The sequence below is a fragment of the Bufo bufo genome, chromosome 1 (assembly GCF_905171765.1).
Source record: "Bufo bufo chromosome 1, aBufBuf1.1, whole genome shotgun sequence".
NCBI lineage: Eukaryota > Metazoa > Chordata > Amphibia > Anura > Bufonidae > Bufo > Bufo bufo.
This window is the reverse complement of record NC_053389.1, coordinates 124,046,493-124,052,740: the sequence shown is the minus strand read 5'-3', so window position 1 is coordinate 124,052,740 and position 6,248 is coordinate 124,046,493. Positions and strand designations below refer to the sequence as shown.

Below are 6,248 nucleotides of genomic sequence, written 5' to 3'. Positions count from 1 at the left end.
TTTTTAGGGTACGGCAAGACAATCGGGTTTCCTGATGCATTTTTGGAAGCCAAAATCAGGAGTGGATCATAAAAGGAGAGACAGTATAAAGGTCAGATATGGCTTCTCTTTCTTTGAATTCACCCCAGGTCATGGCTCCAAAACTACATCAGGAAACCTAACTGTGTGGCTGTACCCTAAGGCCCCTTTTCACACGAGTGAGTATTCCGCGCAGGTGCAATGCGTGATGCAAACGCATTGTGCCCGCATGGAATCCGGACCAATTCATTTCAATGGGGCTGTGTACATGAGTGTTGGTTTTCACGCATCACTTGTGCGTTGCGTGAAAATCACAGTATGTTCAATATTCTGCAAGCAAGTGCGGATGCGATGAGTTTTTCACGGATGGTTGCTAAGAGATGTTGTTTGTATGCATTCAGTTTTTTATCACGCGCATGCAAAACGCATTAAATCGCATTGCACCCGAGCGATAAAAACTGAAAGCAATCGCATACAAAACTGTTTGCGAAATCGCGCATTTTTGACTGAACGCATTCGCAACGCATCCGGACCTAATCCGCATGCGCACGTCTGCAAGGGGCCTAATAAGGATTTTTTGCAGTTTCTATCACATGGAGCAAAAACTTTGCTTGTAAAAGGCATTCGATTTAAACTGTAAAGCTGCCATTTCTGTCCATTTCTGTCTTTATTCTCAACAAAGACTAATAAGTTATTTGTGAAAAAATGTGTTGGGGTTATGCACACTTTTCATGGCCACTATTGTATCAATGTTTCATTATGATTCTGTCTGTGCGCACTGCTGGTCTCTTAGTCTTCTGGTGGGCCAGTGTGATCCAGCTATAGACCAATATTAGCTCATTGGATACAGAACTGTAAGGCAATGCTCTGAGAATGGATATTCCTCCAGATCTTTGAGCAGTGTTCTCCAAGTCTCTGCCTTGTTTATATGGACCCATGGACCTCTAGTTGTACTTTTCTGCACCATGAAGTTTATATCATAATAGGTTTAGATCTGAACTAATAGTTGTCAGGAATCCTCTTAATTCTGAACCATCCACGTAATATAAAGGTAATCCTGTGTAACGCTGTAGGAGAAAAAACCTGATCTTGTCTATATAGAGAAGTGGAGGTGTAGCAGTGTCAGGCTTCCAGTGTCATGGGTTCATTTTCCCCTCCATTTTCCTCTTCTGGAAAGTGGCAGCTACAGCCATCTTCTTCTTCTGTCTGTTTCACTATAGGCTTTGGAACTAATGAGAAAAAATGATTTATAAGAGTTTTTTAGTGCATTTTATGACATATTACCATTCATGTCCTGGGTTATAAAAACAGAACCACTCTTGTTTATGGACAAGGTCTGGTATTGTAGCTCACTTTCCTGCGATTAAAGATGTTTTCCACTGTTACACCCATTAATACCTAGAACTCAGAGCATGTGGTACCCAATAAAAACATCATACTTGCTTCCACCCTGGCTCCATTTGGTGGGGTCATGGGCATGGGCACGGGCACCATTGCAAGCAATGACTAGCCTCAGTGTGCTGACGTGTCCCCAAGTGGCATGTCACTGTTGAGTGCCATGCCACTTGGGGACAAGTAGTCCATGAGGCTGCAGCGGCACACATGACCCTGGCCGGATGTAAACAGGCTGTGGAAAGGAGCAGGTGATTTTTCACTAGGTACCACATGCTCTGAAGGGCTAGGTAACAACGCCTGTAATCCCGGTATACCCTTTAAGATGAAATACCAGATGTAGCCCGAGACGGGAGTGGCGCTGTTTATGGAAACCCTGTCCATGGGCTGTGTTTGGCATTGCAGCTCAGCTCCATTGGAGTCAATGAGGCAGAGCTGTAATACCACATACAATCTGTGGACAGGGGTGGTGCTGTTTTTGGAAGGAAACAGCCATGTTTTTCTAATTCTGGACAACCTATTTAATAATCAAGAGTAGGATAACCAGACAACACATTAAGAATGGGTGTTGGATTAGTGGTCTTCAACCCTAAGAACCTAGGTAAGGGTTCCTGGCAATACAAATACAGAAATGTTATCATTTTTGGTGTAGTTACAGTGAGGAACAGAAGAATTTGAACACCCTCCCACTTAGAAATCATGGAGGGGTCTGAAATTCACATTGTAGGTACATTCCCACTCTAAGAGACAGAATAAAAAAAAAAAATCTGGAAAACATGTATGATTTTTAAAGAATTAATTTGTCTTGCACTGCTGAACATAAGTATTTGAACACCTGAGAAAATCAGTGTTAATATTTGGTACAGAAGCCTTTGTTTGCAATTACAGAGGTCAAATGTTTCCTGTAGTTCTTGACCAGGTTTGCACACACTGCAACAGGGATTTTGGCCCACTCCTCCGCACAGATCTCCTCTAGATCCGTCAGGTTTCGGGGCTGTCGCTGAGCAACACAGAGTTTCAGCTCCCTCCAAAGATGTTCTATTGGATTTAGGTCTGGAGACTGGCTAGGCCACTCCAGAACCTTGATATGCTTCTTACGGAGCCACTCCTTGGTTATCCTGGCTGTGTGCTTCAGGTCATTGTCATGTTGGAAGACCCAACCACGACCCATCTTCAATGCTCTGACTGAGGGAAGGAGGTTGTTGCACAAAATCTCAATAAATGGCCCCATTCATCCTCTCCTTAATACAGTACAGTCGTCCTGTCCCCTTCACAGAAAAGCACCCCCAAAGCATGATGTTACCACCCCCAGGCTTCACAGTAGGGATGCATGGGATAGGCATAAGGCCATCTTTCATATAAGATAGGGCCAGTGGCTATTCATAGTATTCAGTATATTGGGCAGACTAGATGGGCCAAATGGTTCTTATTTGCTGACACATTCTATGTTTCTATGTTCTTGGGATGCAACTCATCCTTCTTTTTCCTCCAAACACGACGAGTGAAGTTTAGACCAAAAAGTTCTACGTTGGTCTCATCTGACCACATGACTTTCTCCCCTGCCTCCTCTGGATCATCCAGATGGTCATTGGCAAACTTCAGACAGGCCTGGACATGTGATGACTTGAGCAGGGGAACCTTCCGTGCAATGCATGATTTGAAACCATGATGGCATAGTGTTCTACCTACAGTGACCTTTGAAACTGTGGTCCCAGCTATTTTCATGTCATTGACCAGCTCCTCCCTTGTAGTTCTAGGCTAATTCCTCACCTTTCTTATCATCAGTGATACCCCACGAGGTGAGATCTTGCATTGAGCCCCAGTCCGAGGGAGACTGACAGTCGTCTTTAGCCTCTTCTATTTTCTAACAATTGCTCCAACAGTTGATCTATTTTCACCAAGCTGCTTGGCAATTACCCTATAGCCCTTTCCAGCCTTGTGGAGGTCCACAATTTTGTCTCTGGTGTCTTTTGACAGCTCTTTGGTCTTGCCCATGGTAGTAGTTGGCGTCTGACTGACTGTGGGGTGGACAGGTGTCTTTAAAGAGCTCAGACAGGTGCTACTAAGTTACATTAATTAGTGGAGTAGAGGTGGACTTTTTAAAGGCACAGTAACAGGTTCAAATACTTATGTTCAGCAGTGCAAGACAAATACATTCTTTAAAAATCATACAATGCGATTTCCTGATTTTTATTTTATTTTTATGTTGTCTCTCAGAGTGGGAATGCACCTACAATGTGAATTTCAGACCACTCCATGATTTCTAAATACTTCTGTTCCTCACTGTATAAGGGTTTCGCAGCAGAAGAAAAATTATCATGGTTGGGAATTTTAAGTTAAGGGTATGGGTTATTGTTCCTCCATTTGGCAATGCCCATATGTAGCAGGAGAACTGAAGTACATCAGTGGTTAACAGCACTATGGACCACTACTACTAATAAATATGATGCCTCCCAAGGCATGATGTTCTGGAGTTTAATATTAAGAGTCTTCACAGGTGAGAATACATTAATCAGATCAAAAAAAGAGGGGGTAGTCTACAGTGAAATACTATCCATGTATTGTAAATTCTTCTCCATACCAGCTCCATTTCTGATTGTGGAGGATCATTGAGCCAAATTTCAATTATATGGCCCAAATGTTCTCACTACCTCATTTGTTGGAAACAAGAGGACTCTACAGTGATCTACTGAGAGAAGAAAAGGTTGCCTAAGTGAGGAACCTCTATGACCATCTCATGCTTATGGTTCTTGTTGTTGCCTGTGCAGGAACCCCAGGTTCAAAGCAACCAATGTTAGGAAACCCTGTCCTATGGAGTTGCATTCCCTGAAGTGAGTGCTGTGCAAAAATGAGTCATAATCAGTCTTATTTTCCAGCCATTATCAGCTTATAGCATGGCAGACAGAAAGGGCATTGTATACAATATTTGCTTTTCGGTTCCACATTGGATTTATACCGGGCAGGTATAATGATTTACTTACTTTCTTGGCAAACGTGTTTAATTTTTTCAGTAAGTTTCCACCGGCATGCAACACAAATTGCTATGAACAACAAGCTGACTGCACAGGAGGCTACAATATAGATAATTTGCAAATGACTTTCTCCAGGTGATGGTACCAAAACTTGCCTTGTGTCTAAAATGGGGAAGAAGAAAATATGCTAACATATTACTAAAATGGAATATAAAATAGATAATATACAGAATATATTAATGAATAGTAGACAAATATGTAGTATAAAACAATTCCCCTGTCATCCTGATGGCTACTAGTATATAGCCACTGGGCAGTGAGCAATTCCAGTTTTAATCTATTTACGGTGGTTCCTGATAAAGTTGCTATAAACTAGAACTTTACTTTAGAAAATCCATTCTGCCTATGGTAGAAAAAGCTGCACAGAAATGGTTATCTGATGATGGAAGACAATGAAATACACTGACGAGGGAAGAGCCTCTCCTGGATCATACTCATTTCTCATCCACCTCAGCCCTTTGTAAAACCAAATGACTGGATGACCTTGAGTGTATAGTGGCAGAACCAAGAGCGGGTTTACATCCTCCAAACCCACCAATATTCATATACAGTATTCCGCACACCACTGAGAGACAATAATGTGAACAAGGGTCTTCAGAACTGGGTTTTTGTTCAAAGCTGTGATAGGAGATATTTATGTAAAGCCCTTCCAAGATGTTCCTCTCAGGGACTTCACCACAGAATGATTTCCAGTATTGTTTAGCATATGGTTTGGATATTACATTGGGCACTGCATATCTTTCCCTCTTTCTGTTCAGGTACTAACTGTTCATGTCAAGCTGCACTCATCAGGTAGTAAGAGTAAGACAATGGAGGGGAAGGGGAGCAGAGAAAATGCGGTAATCATGCAAATTTGTAGTCCAAGGAAATGAACTGGAGATTTAGGTTGCAGCCAAAGAAGGTATCAAGTTTAACACACATTTCCTGATTTTGACCAAATCAACTTTTACCAATCTGACAGGAAAATTCCTGATATTCTTGATAAATTTTTGTGTCCATGAATTACATCCCTTTACTGTATCTGTCTGATAATGTACTATTATATAGACTTACCTGTGGTGGTGTTGACCTCTGATGATGGGCCTGGTGATTTTGTAGTCTTTGCTAAGAATCCACCACAAACCACATTTGATGTATGGGTCCCATTAATAATAATTATGCCTCCAAGAGACGTCACGTTCAGACTCTACATCACGTGGGACGCCGCGTTTGATCGGCTGTTTCCTGGATTCACCGCAGTAAGCCGAGTGAAGACACAGGGTAAGAGACGTTTTGCCACTTATTCGCTACAACATCCGAATAATTATACCTTTCTGGACTTGACACAATTGTCTATACTCCAACTGTGGAGGTGTGAAGTTGGACAGTGTTGGATATTCATACCCTCCGTCTGAGCTATGCGCTTTTGGAGCCTCATCTAGGGTGTTTAACCTGCTGGGACTGACTTATATTGTGGGGAGTGTCCCATGAACCCTTGAACCTGTACTACTATCTGGTTACTCTAGGGCCCTGTTCTCATTGATTTATTTTATTGTATTGTGATATGATACTACGTTTGTATTTATGACCATTTGATGTATAAGTGTGCTACTTTTATAAAATTTTAATTTTTTCACCACCGCTTCTTGTTCCCTTATACTGAGTGCCCCTCATCTCTATTACTATTTTTTGTCTACCGTGCGGTCTGGGTGGACCGAGAGGTGAGCACCCACTTCCGTTCGGCCTATAGGTTGAGCCGCTGGTTTGTACTACTTATTAAAGTTTCAGGCCTAAGGTCAGTGTTTCTGCCTGTGTTTCCATGGTAAG

General features: G+C 42.1%; 1 long non-coding RNA gene across 1 annotated transcript; it reads right to left on the bottom strand.

Moving 5' to 3' along the window:
* Positions 1–482: 482 nt before the first annotated feature.
* On the bottom strand, positions 483–5,612 carry LOC120998537. The gene is made up of 3 exons (XR_005778424.1): positions 5,496–5,612; positions 4,392–4,544; positions 483–1,247 (listed from the first exon to the last, which is right to left on the bottom strand). It is a non-coding gene; the product is annotated as an uncharacterized LOC120998537 (long non-coding RNA).
* Positions 5,613–6,248: the final 636 nt, after the last annotated feature.